The sequence below is a fragment of the Mugil cephalus genome, chromosome 19 (genome assembly GCF_022458985.1).
Source record: "Mugil cephalus isolate CIBA_MC_2020 chromosome 19, CIBA_Mcephalus_1.1, whole genome shotgun sequence".
In the NCBI taxonomy this organism is placed as follows: domain Eukaryota; kingdom Metazoa; phylum Chordata; class Actinopteri; order Mugiliformes; family Mugilidae; genus Mugil; species Mugil cephalus.
Window position 1 is genome coordinate 14,349,735 of NC_061788.1, and position 18,564 is coordinate 14,368,298.

Consider the following 18,564-nt stretch of genomic DNA (forward strand, 5'->3'; position numbering starts at 1 on the left):
ACAAGCTCACACGTACCCTAGCTTCTTTTGAGGTCGCACATGCTGTGATTTTAAGTGAGACGCATTTAATGACACGCTTATCTAATCACAGCCGAGATGAACAACAACACAACAAAGTTTACAAGCAAGCCCACGTTAAATATCCCATTAATGGACAAGCTATTCATTGCGGCCCATATATCTAACGTTTGTAGTGTGTTCAGACGGGTTTAGACGTAGCCCCTCATGACATGATCTGGATCCGTACTTACACAGTGCATTACCTTGTGCAGTCCCCTGATAAGGTTTACGCTCTTGAACAACAGGGAATGAGCTGATTCTAAATAATCATTTAAAAATGGATACATAATCATGGTGTCATGTGATTAAACTTTCTGTTAAGACATATATAAGAGTAATAAATTAGGCCACACCCCAATTTGGGTGAAAATAAGCCACTAGCGGTAAATACAGCGCCCCCACAGTTTATTTTGTGTTGCTAGCATTCATCGGCTGGAAAGCGGGTGAAATGGTGAAATGTTAGTCAAGCAGACACATATATAATGACGTTGCGGGGAAATGATCGGTAACGTTAAACGGAAAAATTAAAAAAATAAAATAAAAATAGGTGCTGTATGTCCAAATAGCCTACCTACTGAGAAGGGCCTCAGTGGCCCGTTGGTGTCAAACCTGGACTTTTACTCATGATGACATCTATCATCAATTTATTATCATTCCATAATGTTAAATTAATTAATCATGACATAAATACAGCATTTACAGAAGCTTAGCCAACGTTAACCCTTTTGTAAAAAATTTAAAAAAAAAAAATGCTTTACAGTAACGTCACTCTGTGCTCTGTCATTACCTACTGTCATCTCAGTTTAGAATCAACGTTCACTACATTGATCTTTTAGCATGAATTTGGAATTTTTAACATTAACTAACTAACAACTCTGACTACTGACATTAGCTAATGTTAGCATCATCATGATTAAGTGTTTGCCGCAACGCACACATATCGACAACCAGAATCCCACAGCTTTCCATCTTTGTCCACCCATTTTATGGCCTGAAGCCATACATTTATTCTTTTTTCGTCCCTCCCTCTTGAAGGGAGACATAAGACACAAAAAAAAGTTTTGTCTTAAATAGTTCGCACTGCAACTTCTTTGTTTTCACCCATAATGGGGCGATCAAAACCATGGGATATTAAATACAAGTACACACTACCAAAGGATTTAAAGGTGCATTATGCATTTTTTTTGTGTGTGTGAACATACTGAAGTTAACACTTTGTCAAAAATATCTTTGTTGTGAAGATTTCTGATGAAGTTAGCAAGCTGATCGGCTAGCCCAGGTAGCACAACCCTCTATCCCGTCTTGCAATAGCGTACCACTTTGTGTGATGGAATAATTAAACAATGGCTGAAGTTCTTGACAAGCGTCCGTTATTAATCAGACGCTTCCAGCAAGAACACATGCAAGAAAAAAATGAAGTAAAACAAGAGCTAACAATAGCCATGCTTTCCACCGCTGGGAACAGCTTGTGATCCCCAGTAGTTTCTTGTGTGATGCTGAGTTAACAATTTTTAGAGACTGGTAAGTAAAGAGCTGGTGATATTAATGTTGGTCATGTGACAGTGATCCAAAGGTAGCAAATCATAATCATAATGACAGCGCTGCTTTTGATGGACGCCAGTGCCACAATAATTATATGCTAATCGCCTTTTGGAAGTTTATATAAGTTTATAATTGCGCACATTGCACCATTCACAATAAGAGCACGATAAGAGTCACACCTGAAAGAGGAAAGTAGAGAGGGAGGGTAAGCAAAGTTAAAAGGAGATGGGATTTGTGTACGAAACAATGGGGGGACGAAACAATGCTTTTTCTTTTTGAATTCCTAGAAAAATACCGCACGAGTTGCGAAATCACTTTATTTTGGAAAGATAATGACCTGGCTGAAGAATAACAGAATAACAATAACATTTAGCAGTTTTCTTTGAAGCCTACATCAGAAATAACGTCTCGTTCCCTTTTCTTTTGCCTTCTTTTATAAATAAACAGGCAAGGAGAAAGGTAAAATACCACAGGGGATGCACAAAAGACACAGGAGACAAAGGAAGACTTTTTAAAAAATACGTCATACGTGGTTTTGCATGGTCAATCTTATGTCTTCAATGCTTAGAAAACTTTTAAAACCTGCAATTAAGGTGTAGAGTACATTTCTATTTTCTGCAGCACGTTATTATGTTGTCACAACAAGTGACCAGGTTTAAGATGAACCTGTTCAAATATATGTCTTTGATTGCAAATACGCAGCATTTCCCCATTTTTCTAAAGTTTGGGATGTAAATATTCAGCAGTCTTAGGAATATAGACCAGTTTGTTTGTCTGTGCATATATATAAGTACTTCAAAAATGTTTTACGAGATCAACAAAGCTGTAAAATCCAAAGCACTGGATAACTCCTGCTGTCAGGAGTATAACTTATGTGTTATATCTTACAAGTTTTGTCTTTGCTCTAAACAGAGAACAAGTAGCAGTAAATCTCATTTCCATAACACATGGCAAGATTGAGGTAATTATGAGACTTAATTACACCTTCTTGACAAATTAAAATTCTGCTGTTCACCGCCAGTAATGAGAGGTGTGCCTTCCAAGGAGGCATATTGACAACTAATGGAACAAATTGACTCATAAATCAGCTTCTGTGCTGCTGGGGGGTGCCATGTCAAGCCGCGGGGCAAATTCAAAAAAACAACTACAAAAAAAAATGTACAACTAGGTCCGAGAACACACACAGAGAACCCTGTTTTCATATCCGCTTCCTAATGCAGGGGTCTTCAAACACAACACTCTTTGGACAAACAAATAAAAAAGGAAAATTTATATAAACATTTAAAACTGTGAAGATAATAAATAGAAAATTATAAAACAGGGCAATTAATAGGTCTGGAAATACAGAAACCAATTTAAAATAAAAAATAAATATCAACTTATGTTCATTAACTACACTTATTCTTTATTTTGTTGGTGGTGCATTTAAAGCTGTATGCAAAAAGTCACTGTATCATACACACACACACACACACACACACACACACACACACACACACACACACACACACACACACACACACACACACAGTTTGGTTCCTCCATAGATGTCATCACCAACCAGCAACGAGCAACAGTGATGCTCAATAAAAGAAAAGTAACTTCAAACGTATGGCTTTCCCAACATTGGGAATGAGGATTAGAGGAGAACTGTAGTCTGGAGTGTTAGAGCAAATATCTTAAATCCATCACAGCCTGAACAGAGCAGCTGCAAAAAATATTCCGAGAAGCCCACAGATAAAAAAAAATAAAATAAAATAAAATGCATTAAAACATTTTCTCTTTCTGCCCACCCGATGGTCAATCTATCAGATCTCAGACTTATTAGGTGTCAGATACAGTGTGCTTAATCATCACTGCAAGTCTGCGAGTCTTTCCTCAGTGTCAGTTTGACAAATCATACGGAAAATGCAGAACTTTCTTTTTTTGTGGGTGATGAATCCTAGCATTGCTGCTTATGCTAGGTTGAACGTGTGCTGACCGATGGACTCCCTGTGGGCAGTGGTAATTACAACATTTCCACTGTTTGCTCACTCATTACATGTGCATACTTAAACATTTGGTGGAATTGCTGCGAATGCGAAATGAAAGTATAAATTAGTGTTACCTTTGTAGAGGATAAAGGAAAATATACAATCAGTGTCCAAACCATCAGCTCAGTGCTAATTGCTGAAGTGCTCTTGAAAGCATCCAGAAAACAGCATACCTCGTAATCTCCACCGTGGAGAACGCACAACGCAGAAGCATCTAGCTCCTCCATCCATCTCCCGCGGCCCGGAGCAGATGCTGCCTCAGTTGCCTGTGGGGTTAGACAGAGCCTGGGGATTCTGGCAGTAGGATCCTTCAAACACCATTATTGTTCTCCGCCCCTCGCCTCTTCTTTTCTGCTATTCTCACCTCCTTCCTTGCATCCTTTCCAGCCCAGGTGGGCAATGGAATGACACCCTCATAATATGCCTCATCTGTACGGCGCCTGGAAGCGTCCTGCACCCAACCACACAAGTGATCATTTCTCACAAACTGCTGGAAATGGGAAAAAAAGGGAAAAAGTGAAGGTGGAGATCACTGGAGCTGGATGTTGACCCTTTTCTAATTTGTAGCATCTGGGCGTATCAGAGGCGGAAGGGTATCACTTGCCATTTGTGCTGAGTAGCAACAATCAAATGTTTTATTGCAGCTGACCAAACTATAATGTTTTGGAAGTTGTTCATTTCCTTTAGAGGCACTCTTACTTTACTTGTCCAGTCATCTTCTCCTTACAAGTCATTACTGCTCCCAACTATCAACCGATCGCATGCCCTCTGCTGTGAGTAGAAATGTACTACACAGTCCTTGTGTCCTTGTGTATATACTACTAAAACATTGCCATGAATGATACTAAAAGGGCCCCTTTGGCACCCCGCTGAGTGCCTACGCACACGGCTGACGCAATTCTGCATCCTGCCGGGGTTAACCACAACCATTACACAAATATTCAAGTAGCGGCAAAGCACAAAGAAACACTGCAACACAACGGAAGAACGCCTCAGGTTTTAAAAAGAAAACTTACTTTGAAACTGGTTTGAAAAAAAACAGTTTGTTGTCACAAAAACTCCACCTTGACATTTGGTGACCATGTATGAAGGGAGAGTTAGGTAAAAGGTTTTCTCAGTGTTGCTATTCTGTTACTCAGTATTTTTTTTTTCTCAGTGTCTCAATGTTTCCTCAATGTTGCAAACAGTCAAATCAATCCGAATCCAAGCAGCGGTAACCGTTTATTGCAGGGGTCTTCAACGTTCATCAAACCAAGGACCACAAACTGATGAGGAGATTCAGTACCTACTATATGTGTTCTATATTAGACTGGGCCTAGTGCTACTCATAAATATATTATTATTATCATTTAATCATTTAAAATCATTAATTTCAACATTAAGCTATTTAAATAATACACAGGTTCAAATATTACTTTTTTCAATTTCAAACATGTGCAGCAGTAGGGTGCAAATAACTGACAGATTCAAGCGTTAACATAATGCTAATGTAGTAGCAATTTCAGCCTCAGTCGGCTGATCAGCTTCGCTTCTGCTGATAAATAAATAAAAATAAATAAATAGGCTCTCGGCCAATTGTGGGGAACCTGACAGAGTCCGGCCATAATATACGGCCTCGTGATTGGCTCAGCAGGGATAGGGGCGGGTCCTACTGTGTACAGGAGGCTTAGATTGACAGGTCCAGTGTGGCGCTCTGTGTCAAACCGTGCGCTGTTGAACAGTGTATCGCTGAATGACAGAAAGATAACACCTTCATTTGTCCCTTTACTGAAATATGTTGGATTCATGTATTTATTTAAAGAAATTTAAATCTGAGGGGGACAATAGCGGGGGGAAATTGAAAAACATGTAAAAAATGTCTAATCAACCAAATCCCCCTCGCAGTACATCGCGGACCCACTAGGGGTCGCAGATCCCCCGTTGAACACCATTGGTTTACTGCTTACGATTGATTGACAAGCAAGCAAGTGACTGAATAAAGACAGATCAGACAAGATTGAGATCTACTTTGGGGAGAAAAGTGACACGTTACAATGACTAATTGCAGACATGAATTGCTAATTGCATGCAGTGTATAAATAGTGTTTTCTTAAAAGACAGGTTTTGTAACACATTTCTCTGGACCACCAAGCTTTAATTTACTCCAGAGGAAGAAAACACAACAAAATGAAGGGTCATACAGACACACTAGACAAAGAGCTATTGCACTCACTGATTGGGTCTGAACAGAGACCTCATTACTTCTCATATGTGATCAGTTTGCAGAAGTACATCGGCGCCTTTCGCTAGTTTCCTTTAGTGTCTTTCTCACTCGGGAACAAAACAAGCTCCCAGTCCTGTCACCGGGAGTTGAACCAAAGTGGTAAATTAATTCTTCACCTAAATATTCCCCACAGCAGCAGCTGAACAGAGACACCATATGCTGACTGCTTTATACAAATAGTGTTATAGAATGCGGTAGCGAGACAATAAATCATTTTTCATGACACTTTCAACAGATAGCTGATCTGGGATTGTTTACGGAGGAGGTTGTTTCTTGCCGTCTTTGTGTGTCCTCAGAGGAAACGTGGTGCATCTTTTATTGGGTCCAATTACACTTACATTGTGTGGCTTCACAAAGAATCGGCCCATTAACAAGCCCTAGTTGCTAATGGAGATCTAAAAAAAACCCAACAACATTCACTGGTGCTTTTTTCGTTACCCATGGGATGGTTCTCTCACTGTGTTGTGGTGTCTGTATTCACTGTGCTCGCTGCAACATAACAACGCTGACCTCCTGTTTTCTAGAGTGGCACTGCCAAATCTCTAAAGGAGGCGATATTGGCAGCGTTGAGCAATGCTGCAATGATGGCTAAGGTGACCCACACAATGGGTAAATTAATAGCAGGATAAGTAGACGGTGTCACATTGCAATGGACAGCCGGTTTTTGCAGTCCAGCTCCGGTACCAAAACCAGCAACCACTGGCATTTTAGTTTAGTACATCTCCGCAATCATCGGACGCAGGACATAATGTACATCTCATTTTTAAAAAATGGGGATGGCTGCTGCCGTCAAGGAGTGTCATTGCTATGGGGTGGGGGTGCCTGGTCTGGTCTAGGTGGGTGGTACATGTCTAAGTAACATCCACACAAATGTTAAACGTTTACCAGCAGAATGTTGAATTGTTCATTTATTTCTCCTACCAGTGGTTTTAATGTTGTGGCCGATCGGTGTATTGGACTGAAACAGCAAAGACTAAAATTGTAGATATTTCTTGTATAGTTTGTTTAAGAATGTTTTTTTGTTTTTTAATTTCAGTAATATTGTATTTTGCTCCAAATCCTTGCCCTGAGAGTAGTAAACACAAAGGGCAAATACAAAAACTAATGAAGTGAAATGAGCATTATCGCTCTAACGTTCTAATGCTGTGGCCAAATAGGACTCATTATTAAAGATTAGAAGTTTGAAAAAAAAAAAAAAAAAGCACTGACCCCTACAAATGAGACTCATTTTATATATGGGAAAATGTGCTTCTCTGCACAACCAGCAGTAATGTTACAGTAATATGCCACCTAAACAGCTAGGTCCGGCCGAACAATTCACCAAAGCTGCAATGCTGAGCTACTTAGAAACGTTAATTAAGACGCAAACCGGACGAAACTGAATTATACTCTGTGATGTCCGCTATCTGAAATATGTCGCGGCCCTGCCCTCCAGTGCTCCCTCTGTCAAAGACTGGCAGCCTGCCGTTCCATTAGGCTCCAAGCAGGCCCAGGTGAAGAATGGGCACTTTGCTGTGCGCTGACCGCAGCCCAGTCAGTGCCGCCGAAGAGCCCTATTCATCATTTGCTCAGGGAAAGGCACACAGTTTTCGAAGATTTCCCCCCAGAACTGCATCCGGAAAACGAATCTCACCCCGGCATCTGTCTGCCTGTGTTTGCTTGCCTCCGCCCGTTATCTGGTTCGACCCTGTCTGGCGGTCGCTTTTTTGACTTCACCCTGAATTTCTCTGTTTGTTTATTTTGGTGTCTTCATTTCTGTGTCTCGGTCATTGATTATGATGAATTTTCCGCTGTTTGGGAGTGGGTTTTACGTGCCCTGAATCTCCAGTGAAAAACTTGAACACTCGACACGATGACCTCTTAGTGCTTCACCATAATTATTCACAACCTGTTAACAAAACAAGTGTAGAGCAATGGCACTCTGACTCTTAAAGGCTCAGCTGTTCTCCAGTCTATTCAAAAAAAATAACTAATCGTTTTTGAGTGCGAATGTTGTACTAATGAGCAGCTCACTTGAAACTCTCTTTTCAGTAAGACACAGGTCTTCAACAGGGGGTCCATGATCCCTAGGTGGTCCGCGGAGGTACTGGTTGATGAGACATTTTTATTTATTTTTTTAAATTTTACCCCACAAATTAAAATTTCTTTAAATAACATTAACAAAAATCCAACATATTTTAGACTCCTGCAGTAAGACAGGCGGTACATGACCACAGCATACCTGTTGCCACCAAACTACACTGATTTCAATACATTATTGCCAACATGAACAAGGCATAGTTCGCCCTATCCATGGAACAATCTGTAAGTAAAGACAAGTCTATTCTTAAAAAGCTACAGCGCCAATGGTAACATGCTGGTGTTAGCAGATGTGATGTGCTCCGTCTTAGTTTACCGTGTTAGTTTGGGATGTCAAAATGTTAGTGTTGGCGGATGAGGAATGTCTTCATAGTTTTGGAGATATTTGGTGACCAACAAGTGTTGGGGCTAGAAAGTCAAGCGAACACTTAACTGCCAGAAATTGGTGTTCTTTGGACGGCTTTTTGAGCCCCGTGTTGAGTTAAAATTCTCGACTTTACAACACAAATAAACCCATTCACAGTCCTGACATTTTTGAGGTGACTCCTTCGACAAAGCTTCAAATTATTCATATTTTAGACCTCTTTCAGTTTTAAGTGAGGCCGTCATAGGTCACTAGCCTCCGTCTCAGCTCCACTCACATTCATGTGTCACTGGTCATATCTGAGGTAGTTTTGAGTTGGAAGAAACTCAAGATGGTGAATTTCTGTGGCTTGTTTTTTTCTGGCACAATTTACAGATAAACGTGATATTTTTCCCACCAGGATTTGTACCGCTCTTTTCAAAAAACCCCTTCAAATGTTCCTCCCGCGGCTTCTCTTTCGGCTGCGCCAGCCGCCCCGACTGACAGCTGTCGCGAAATTTTTTACATTTATTTTCTTCCCTGAAAAATAATTCCCCTTCCCATTTTATTTTGAAACGCTGCTAAATTTAAGCCTGCTCTGCGATCGGAGCTATCGGAGGTGTTTTGGTCCCCTGTGATTAAACATCTTGGAGCTGCAGCTGTTAGTGAAATGCCAAGTCTAGGCTTCATGAAAGCATCTTTATATTCAGAGACAGTGGTCAGTATAAAATGCACTTTACTCTACACTAATTTAATCCTGCCGAGGGCTGCTGTCACACAGCATTTCAGTTATTTGTGGGAAAAGGCCACAGCAGAAGGTCAATTTACTGAAAAAGAGCTACCATTGATTATTAAAATGTTACTTTTAGAATAACTGTGGATTTTGACTGGTCGCTATATAAAACTTTAGGTCGTGTTTGTGACGCACTCTCTAGTGTGAATTAGTTAGACCCTTATTATACTTCACTCTACTTTTCTTAAGTATATAAAATACAGTATATAAAAAATAAACTTCAAGTATACTGCCTCAGTTTTAGTATAATATGAGTATACTTGTCGTACACTTGAATAAACTGCTTTTTGCTAAGGGGAAGTATGATTGCTTGTGTGGATTGTCGTCGAAAATTGTGACAGTTTTTCTGAATTTGTGTGATTAGCATTACTTACGAGCCGACAGTTAACTGAAGTGCAAATATTTGCTGCTGAACTTAAAATAACTGAATGACAATGTATCCATGCAGATTTTGGGCCCTAAAGTTCCATGGTAACATGACTGGGAGCCTAATTAGCAGGTAGAATACGCCAAAAAAATAAAAAGAATATTGCAATTTATTACAATTTATTCTCAACCAAAACCAAAAAAAAAAAAGAAAAAAAAAGAGAGAGATGAAAAGCAGTTTTCAGCTGTGCAGCTGACGTTAGTGTGAAGCTCAAGTTTGAGATGAAAGAGACAAATCCTCAGAAGGTGGCTGTAAAAAATGCATGAGAAAATAAAGCGCGCACGAACAGGAACGTGCGTCAATTTATAACGTACGCGATTAACCCATAAACATTTTAGTGCATTATTAACTCATCCTCCGTTCAATCTTATCATTATTTCATACTTTTTCACCCTCCTCCTCGGTGTGAGCCTGGATTTCTGTGTGTGCGTCCAGAACCATTTGAAGACGAACCATAAACACCTACATGAAAGACCTTGGTGGCTCATAAAATCATAAAATCTGTCTTAGGTGGGGCTTAATCACGGCATTAATCACCCAGATATCGGGAACAAAGCAGGTAAACACGCCTAAAGGTGCCAAACTCCAAATATCTCATCTACATCTTCCTGATTAGCAGGGTCTCATTTGATAAAAATATAAATATTCATAAATTAATTTCATACTTTGTTTAACCCCACCTGCGAGCGTTGGCTCTGCGTGAAATAATGATAAGAGCCCAGGGGTCCCATTAGGCTTCCCACTAATCCCAATAAATCCTCTTGCTTCTGTGGCACAGTCCGACATGACTTGCCTTGCTTTTAAATGACGGCCGCAGCGTAGAGACATTGATGGATCGCGCCCCCGTCCCACCTGTCCCTAACGAGGACGATCAGCCGGACTGACTGGCGAAATCTTGACGTGAAGACGGTGGGAGACGTCGCCGTGCGTGACTGGCAGGTGATAAGCGGGCGTGTCAAAGAGTCATTTTGTGTCTGATGCCAGCAGAACAGCCCATCCTCATTCAAAAGAGCTCGTTCAATACGGCGCTTTGCTGCAACAACAGCTCCGACGTCTTCATGCAGGCCTGTCAATTTTTCTTCCCCGTCACCCTAGTGAATTTTGACATGCTGTGCCAAGCGTAACAAGAGAAAAGAAACAACAAAGTGTCTAAATTGGGAAAGATCTGCATTTTTCATTCATTCTGCCACACAATCTGCTAGATGCGAGGGGTTATGGATCTCACTGTGGAGACACCGAAAGATTTATATGTTTCTCTATAGAGGGAAATCTATCTAAAATGACAGTTTAATCCTCTCAAACCACTAGCCAGCACGATCGAAGAATAGACTTTAATGTTGCATGTGTTCTGAAAGCTGGGAGCATCTTCTCCATTAGGAATGTTGCTACGTTTGACCCATTTGAATGGAAGAATGATGTGCCCGCATTACGTAATGAAGGCGTTGTGAATCTGTGCGTGACCTCACTTTTATCTTTCATGCAAAATACTGTATATAAAGTCTTATAAAGAGAATTTTAAAGGCTTCTTTAGTCCCACTTCTCAGCATGGGATCACTGCAAAGCCTTGTTATTGCAGCCATGTGAGATGAAGCACTGGGCTGGATGCTGAAATCTTGCCATAATACCTCGTCTTGAATGGGACCACAGGATTTAACAGAGAATGAGTGAATGAATGGCTCCACAAATGCGCTTTTATACACTCAAGAACTCGTGTTGTAATCTTTGCGCATTGTGTGTTAACCAATACAGAACCCCAATTCCGATGACTCACAAGAGTAGTCTCGTTGCACCAGCAGCTTTGATTAAGTATTAAAATGATTCATTTGGACGTAGGCATGGTAGTGTCCTGACACTGTGGTGAAAGAAACACGTCCATAGGCTCCGCCTACGTTTATATGCATCTGGTAGGTTCTCAGCACCTTGGTGCAACAAGTGTTTCCCAAGCACCAGTCTCTCATACTGCTATCTTGAAGAAGAACAGTCCGCGGTGTGGACACAGTTTACCATCAATTCCCGACTTAAAACATTATAGCTTAAATGTTATGGTGACTTTCTTTCCTAACCCAGTAGGTTAACTTGAACGTCACTAATTGGCCAATCAAACAGATTGACACCTGTCCATGCCATTTAAGCCATATTTATACTACAGTGCAGGGCTACGCAAGGACCACCCAACGTATGAGACATACTTGTGCGCTTGTCATTTGGCTCGCTCTGTAACAAACACTAGGCGGCGCCAGGTTTTGCCAGTCAGGTTAATTTTTGTTTCCACTTCCTGCTCCACATTCAACAATGGCGGCTCAAACTTCCGCCGGAGTTTTGGTCGAATTCCGGCGAAGTTTCGCAGAATACGAGTCATACAAATGTCTGTATCTCCAAATCTCCTAAGTAGGGGTGAAAATGTACACCGTATTTCGGTATATCACGGTAGTGATAATTGATTCATTATTTGAATATTATGCGGCGCTGCCGGCGCAACACCACTTACACGAGTAGGGAACTCACAAATAAAACATTTCACTTCACGTTCACATTAAGATCAGTGGTGGTCAGTCTGCAGCACTCAGTCACATTATAATCTAACTCTGCAGCCGCAGCAGTAGACTGAAAAAGCGTTTCCTACCTGTGTGCTGCTCAAATGTATATTCCATTTAGTTCAGGGCAGGCTGCGTGGTCAGCGTCTTTTAGCTGGTTCAGTGACAGTCCAATCAAAAAAGGTAGTGTCGGGATCTGCATTCATGCAGGAGCATCTGCGACACTTTAGCGCAGTAGTATAAATTGCGCATTACAACTCAAGACAATGGTGCATTCAGGAGCCAAGTTAAGTATACGATATTCCACATACTTAATGAACATTCCCAACACTGAACATTTCAATTTGTAACGGTCTAATGTAATTTCCTCATTTTGCAAATTCTTGCCATGCGCCAGATCCTCTACTGAGGCTAGCAACTTTCGTATGAGTGTGTATCACATGTGGGGACGTTCTTAGTATGCATGTTGTAAAGCGTCATATGTATCACATGGTAGTGGCGTCGTGCACAATGGGCTTTAAACACTATCCCAGTCCCCCGGTCTGTAGCTATCCAATGTTTCGGTGGGAGCAGAGCGTTGTTTGCAAACAAACCGAGCTATCCTCCAGATTTCCTAATAAGAGCTGGTGTTTCATATACTGCCTTGAAAAGCAATCAAGCGCAAAGCCCTTTGTTTGCCTCCAGGCTGTGAAATAGATCAGATACATATAAATGTCAAAAAACACGATCCTTGGTCACAAGTTAATGTCCACTGGTTCTTTGGCAAATTGTAAGAAACAATTCATTTTTTTTCTTTTTTTTTTGGGGGGGGGGGGGGCTGCTTGGGGTATTTTACCCCAGGCAGCCATATATTCTCCATGCTGCCAAGCGTTGGAGTGCGATCTCAACAGTAATTTAATATTATAAATCTATATATAAGATTATTATTATTATTATTATTGGATGGTACTGTTGGTTGCATATTGCATAAAATGATAAATAAAAAAGGTATTTGTTGAAATAAGTCTTAAAGCCTTTTGCTATAATTTATTTGAACGGTACTGTCAACTTTCAGCTCTCTGTTATGTTTCTGGTTTTCCCAGCTTTAATAGACAAATACAATAAAGGCTACAGTAGCATTAGCATGTAACACGGTTGTACATCTAGATAGATTTGACACAGGCCTGCTGATAATTACAGGGAGGATGCATGACTACGCTACTCGCTTTGGGTCTCTGTTAACGCTGCAAAGATTGGAATACTGTTTTGTATTCCATACATATTAAAGAACTAGGCACGTGATTTATTCAGATGACTGAAATTGTTAATTGAGGTCACTATTTGCAATCAATCACTCCCTGCTGTTGGGGGACTGCTGTGAACCTTCCTTGGTTTCTACCATCATTTATGAATACCTTAGTGCATGTCAGTCTATTTATTCTGATGTGCCTGTACGTCCGCTTAGGGATCACTCAGTCTTGCTTTTCTTCACACCGGAAGCATCAGAGTGGAGACTGTTTGTTTTTTAAAGTCCAGACCTGCTATAGTTCAAGGGGGAGCAAAGGTTTAAATAACCGATGTTTTGGATTTTATTAATTTAGCCAGAAATTTGACAGAACGTCCACTAGTGATATGTAGAAATAGTAATGCAACAAACCTTCAAAAGCTGAAAAGCCTTAGGCAAGTTTACATCAATCATCCACAACATTAAAACCACTGACAGTAAATAACACTGACCATCTTGGTGCAATATATTGTTCAGCTGGGAAACCTTTGGACCTGGCATTTATATGGATGTTACTTGTTGGTGGCATGTACCATCCATCTAGACCAGACACCCCCAACCCATAGCGATGGCACTCCTTGATGGCAGCAGCCATCTCCAGCAGGATGCAGCCTGACACAGACACACACAAAAACAGTTTAGGGACGACTCAAAAAACATGAAAAAACGTGTCACCCGGCCTCCAAATTCACTAGATTCCCAACTGATCAAGTACCTGTGGGAAGAACAGGAAAAAGCCTGATCCGCAGAGGAAGGTGGTCATAATGTTATGTCTGATTGGTGTAATCAGAGGAGGAATATTCAGGGGGTAGCTGTCCAACTCCTTGAACTTGAAGCACTCTGCTCTGTTCACCTAGGGCTGATTTTATAACGATAAAGTGTGTTTGGAGTAGGAGGAAATGCTTGTCTTTCCCTATAGATTTCCACCTGCTGCAGTTTTGTCCAGTGTTTAGACTCAGTGGAGTTTTTCTGTAACGTGTCCTGTAGAAGGCCCCGGAGGGCTGGAGTTTTGGTGTAAAAAAATAAAATTTGTTTTACTACACTTTAGGCCGTGTGCTTTCTCCTTGTACCACTGGCTGGCTGTTTATATATAGGCTTATATATTCTTTCTAACCCTATTCTTTCACGTCCTCAGCTCTGTTTGCTCTTTTCCACAATTCCCACGCTGTCAGAATCACTTAATTATCAGCGTCACCACTAAGGTCCATTGATCTGTTTGGTTGCATTATCTGAGCCAATCAATCCCTAGTACCTGTTCCTTAAGTTTGTTCGTAAACCTGTCACTCATACATTAGATGGTCAATTATGTGACCCTCCTCCTTCTCCTCCCGACTTCCACCTCGTCTTCATGTGAGGTCCCACACCTCTGCTACACTACTACACTACAGTGACTGGACTTCCAGGGCCTCATTCCTGCCTTCTTTCATAGTCTACAACTCTACTTCATGCAGTTTCTCACTGAACCGTCAAGAGAAAACACTTTCATGTTCACTGCAATAGAAATCTCAGTCAATACTTCCATATGATCTCTTTTTATTAGAAATCGTTGTTGAAGTGCTTTGAGGAACACCGTCGGTTCGGTGTGTTTAATGATGCTCGGCTGCACGACTGAGCATCCGTTTGCACTGCCAGTGTGTTTTGACCCCGGAGGGTTAGTATTAGGTTCTACCTGTCGACATGTCTTTGCACAATCTGCCAAATTTGCCCCCTAAGGATTACTGATTTGATTTATTTAATCTACTGGAATATTAACTTTAGTTTCTCTTTTCAACAAAAAATATTTATCTCCGAATCCCAGACGGCTCAACCTTTGGGGTTTGTGCTGCTGTTGTTAAAGTGTGAACAAATTTATATTTGGTGATTTCCCAAGGTGGTTGGTCTCCTTCTGCAGGCATTAAACGTGTCTACCTTTGCCACATAAGATTTGCCATTTACGTGAGTGCTGTAGTCTGTGCCTAATGTGGCACAATTTTATCTTTAGTGCATATTCATTTTCCAAACTGTGTGTGTGTGTGTGTTGCTGGCCTTAATTAGTATCACATAATGTCCTGGTTTTTCGACTAATTTTTCCACAGACTAAAATGTCTTCTGCATATTTAACTGTTTTAACAATTTTCGAATCTTTGAATCTGCGGTCGACCTGTCCGCACACTACATCTTATTAATGTCTAAATAATCCCTATTAAATTGCGCCACCATTCCCTATAAGCAACCTGGTAGACAAATGTTATAAATCCTTGAAATCTTTGCCAATTCACTGCGAAGGTGTTAAAATCAAGGCGAAAAGGACAGCAGGTGTTAAAGGATAACATGCCATTCTGCTGCGGCTAAATTACTAAAAATATCAGGTTCTGAGCATTGAGATGTGAGATATGGCCTTACTTTTAAATTCATATAGGGATAAGAGCACAAAGATTAACGGAGGCATAAATTACCTAGGTTTAATCCCTGAGCGTATGGGGACACTGTTGCTGAGCTTACATTCTCTGACCATTTATAAGTATAACTCTCCGAGGTGGTTAATTACAGCCTTGGCTTCCAAAAGGAAGCATGACCTACATATCAGCTCTTGTGAACAACATCTAAAAGATGTACGGCGATTAGCCGCAACATTAAAACCAAAGGAGAAGTAAATAACATTGACCATCTTTTTTTTTAAACAATTTATTTATTAATATTTTTCATATACAGTTCACAGCATCAATAACAGCAATGCCTTCATCCCTAAAAAAAAATAAAAATAGGTAAAAAAGGAAGAATAACAACAATAATAATTGATTAAATGACAAGTATGTTGGTTAAATAATTAATAAAAATAAATTAAAACCATAAAAAGATAAAGAAAATACAAAGCACGGCAAATTACGTGCAGCACAGGCAACAGAGACATTGGCAACAGAGAAGCACAGCTACTCCTACAGGTGTGCTGCAACCAATGACCACCGCCACAGAACTCAGCTACTTAACTGTGAAAACTTATCTAGGTGGTTAGTGCGTTTTGATGGCAGGAATGTCGTTTGAGTGCAGTTTTATTTTCTGAATATAGATGCACATGCTCAAAAATAAATGTTGCATATCAGTGTACACTTGCAAGATGCAGTATGTTCCAATTGTACTGACAAGATATTTATTCACCGAGACGTGTGATGTGCACGCAATTGTACAGCACAAAATTGTATCCACTGCAATGCTGCGAGGCTTTGTCTGGATGCTTTAATTCTCTTCGCCTTACCTTCTCTCTGCCGTAGATGTTGTAGCCTCTGCTTTTATGAGAGCCTATGGGCAAATCTGAACAAAACACAGCCAGAGGTTGTAAATAATAGAGGGAGGCACGAGCTACAAAGCCAACATGCTCTATCCTTCTTTGCATCTCACTTTGGCTTTGTGATCCACTCAACTAATCGCCCCTGTGATAAATCATCTGACATTCAATAGAACGGCCTGTGTGCATGCATAAAACCCTCATCATAATAAATTAACATAGTCGCGTATCTCTGCTCGTGCTCATCACAGGATGCACTACGTCTTACATGTGAATCATTATTCCTCCACCACGCGCTTCGGATGCCACGGGCAGATAAAGTCAAGTCTGACTGGCAGTGGCTGGTAGAGAGAGCAAAATAAATAAATAAATAAACGAATAATCAGATACGACTGCGAGGATTGCTGGAGCTCATTTGAACTCCTGGCTTCAACATATTTGAAGGAATTTTGACCTTCGACATTCTGCATCAGCTTTTGATGTCTTTAACGCTCGTTGAGAAATCAATTTTTATGTTTGGAGCTACTGATCTATATCCAGATGTGTGTGCAAGTGCAGAGGCGCAGCTTGTCAACCGGCAAGGCAGGAAACGGCTCGGGTCCCCCCAGGCCAATAGGAGGCCCTTTGATGGCTGACAAACTTAAAGTGAAGCGGTGGGAATACGAAGAGTTTCCAGTGACAGCGGTAGACCTCCCTAAGGGCCCCTCATCTGACGCAACTCTGCACATTCAGGCACGTTAGAAGATATGTGCGTGACTCTTTAAAGTAGTTAAGTTAGAAAATTAAAAGTTATCCCTCTGAGAGTGAAGAAAATAAGGAAAAGAAAGAGAAGCGGGACAATGGGAAGTGAAGCAGACAATGATGATAAATAACGCTACTAACTATCTAACTGAATGCTGCTAGTCTAGCCTAAGCTATGAAAGAGAGTCATTTGAATAAAATAACTGCAAGAGGCGTCAAGCGATTTGGTTTGTTCTGTCCTTGACCATTAATATTAGTTAACTTAGCCAGCAGAGTGCAACCAGCTCTGTTGTGGTGACAATTTTTGCCTAGGGTGTCAACAGAGTCTAGACTCTCCCGCCATGACTCAAACACGACTTTGGTTACACGATGAGCCAAACTGACTGAACTTTGCAGTGGTAGGTTTGAAAACACGCGATGATTCTGTTTTGTAAAGCGTATGTAACATGCAAATACATGGTTGTAGGTTTTCCTGCACTCACTTTTTGCGCATCAGCGTAAGTCATCCTCTCCTGCTTTGAAAAAAAAAAATTTTAAAAAAATATCTCAGTCGGTCAGTAAGCCAGTCACTCATATTCAGGAACAGATTTAAACAGATTTACTTAAGTGTGCTATATACGTTCACATACTGACAATATCACACTAGAGCCAATATCATTACCGACAGCTTCTTCAGATTCCACAATCTGCCTCGCCAGGATTCAGCAACTCAGTAAAGGTTTATTGGGACAGAGAACCAATAATCTTTCTCTACACCAACCTGTGCTCCAAAATCAACACTCATTTTAAAAATAATAAAGTCTGCTACCGCCAATCATTTGCTTTTATGGTCACTATTTCTCAGAATACTCTCAGCTTCTCTCTGAAACAGATGAGTAATGTCTAGTTTCTCCCCAGTGTTGCTGTTTTTCGATAGCCAGCAAAAGCATCTCTTGTTGTGCCCAGAATAATAAATTGCATTACGCCGACTGATATGATGTATGTTATTACTGCAAACTGCTGCCTGGGTGCTGCGCTAGCCCACTGCTACGAGTGCACACGCTGCTGTGTAAATAAATGGATGAGTTAGATGCAGAGAAAAGAATTTCCCCATGCGGGATTATTAACACCTTTGCCTTTTTGTGTTGACATGGTTATTTACAGGAGTACTGGAAGAAAGACATCTGTTCCTCTGTCTCCTGTTTTATATGCTGAACATGGTAATGATGTTCAAGTGTTTTTCT

The 18,564-nt window shown here is 40.7% G+C and overlaps 1 long non-coding RNA gene across 1 annotated transcript in view; it reads right to left on the bottom strand.

Annotated features, from left to right (window-relative positions):
* Positions 1-12,292, bottom strand: part of LOC124996843 — a 31,926-nt gene extending 19,634 nt beyond the window's left edge. Inside the window, exons 1-3 of the long non-coding RNA XR_007110894.1 lie at positions 12,164-12,292; positions 4,000-4,125; positions 3,809-3,901 (exon numbers count right to left, since the gene is read on the bottom strand). This is a non-coding gene — a long non-coding RNA (uncharacterized LOC124996843). The remainder of the gene's footprint in view (positions 1-3,808; positions 3,902-3,999; positions 4,126-12,163) is intronic.
* Between the last annotated feature and the right edge of the window lie 6,272 nt (positions 12,293-18,564).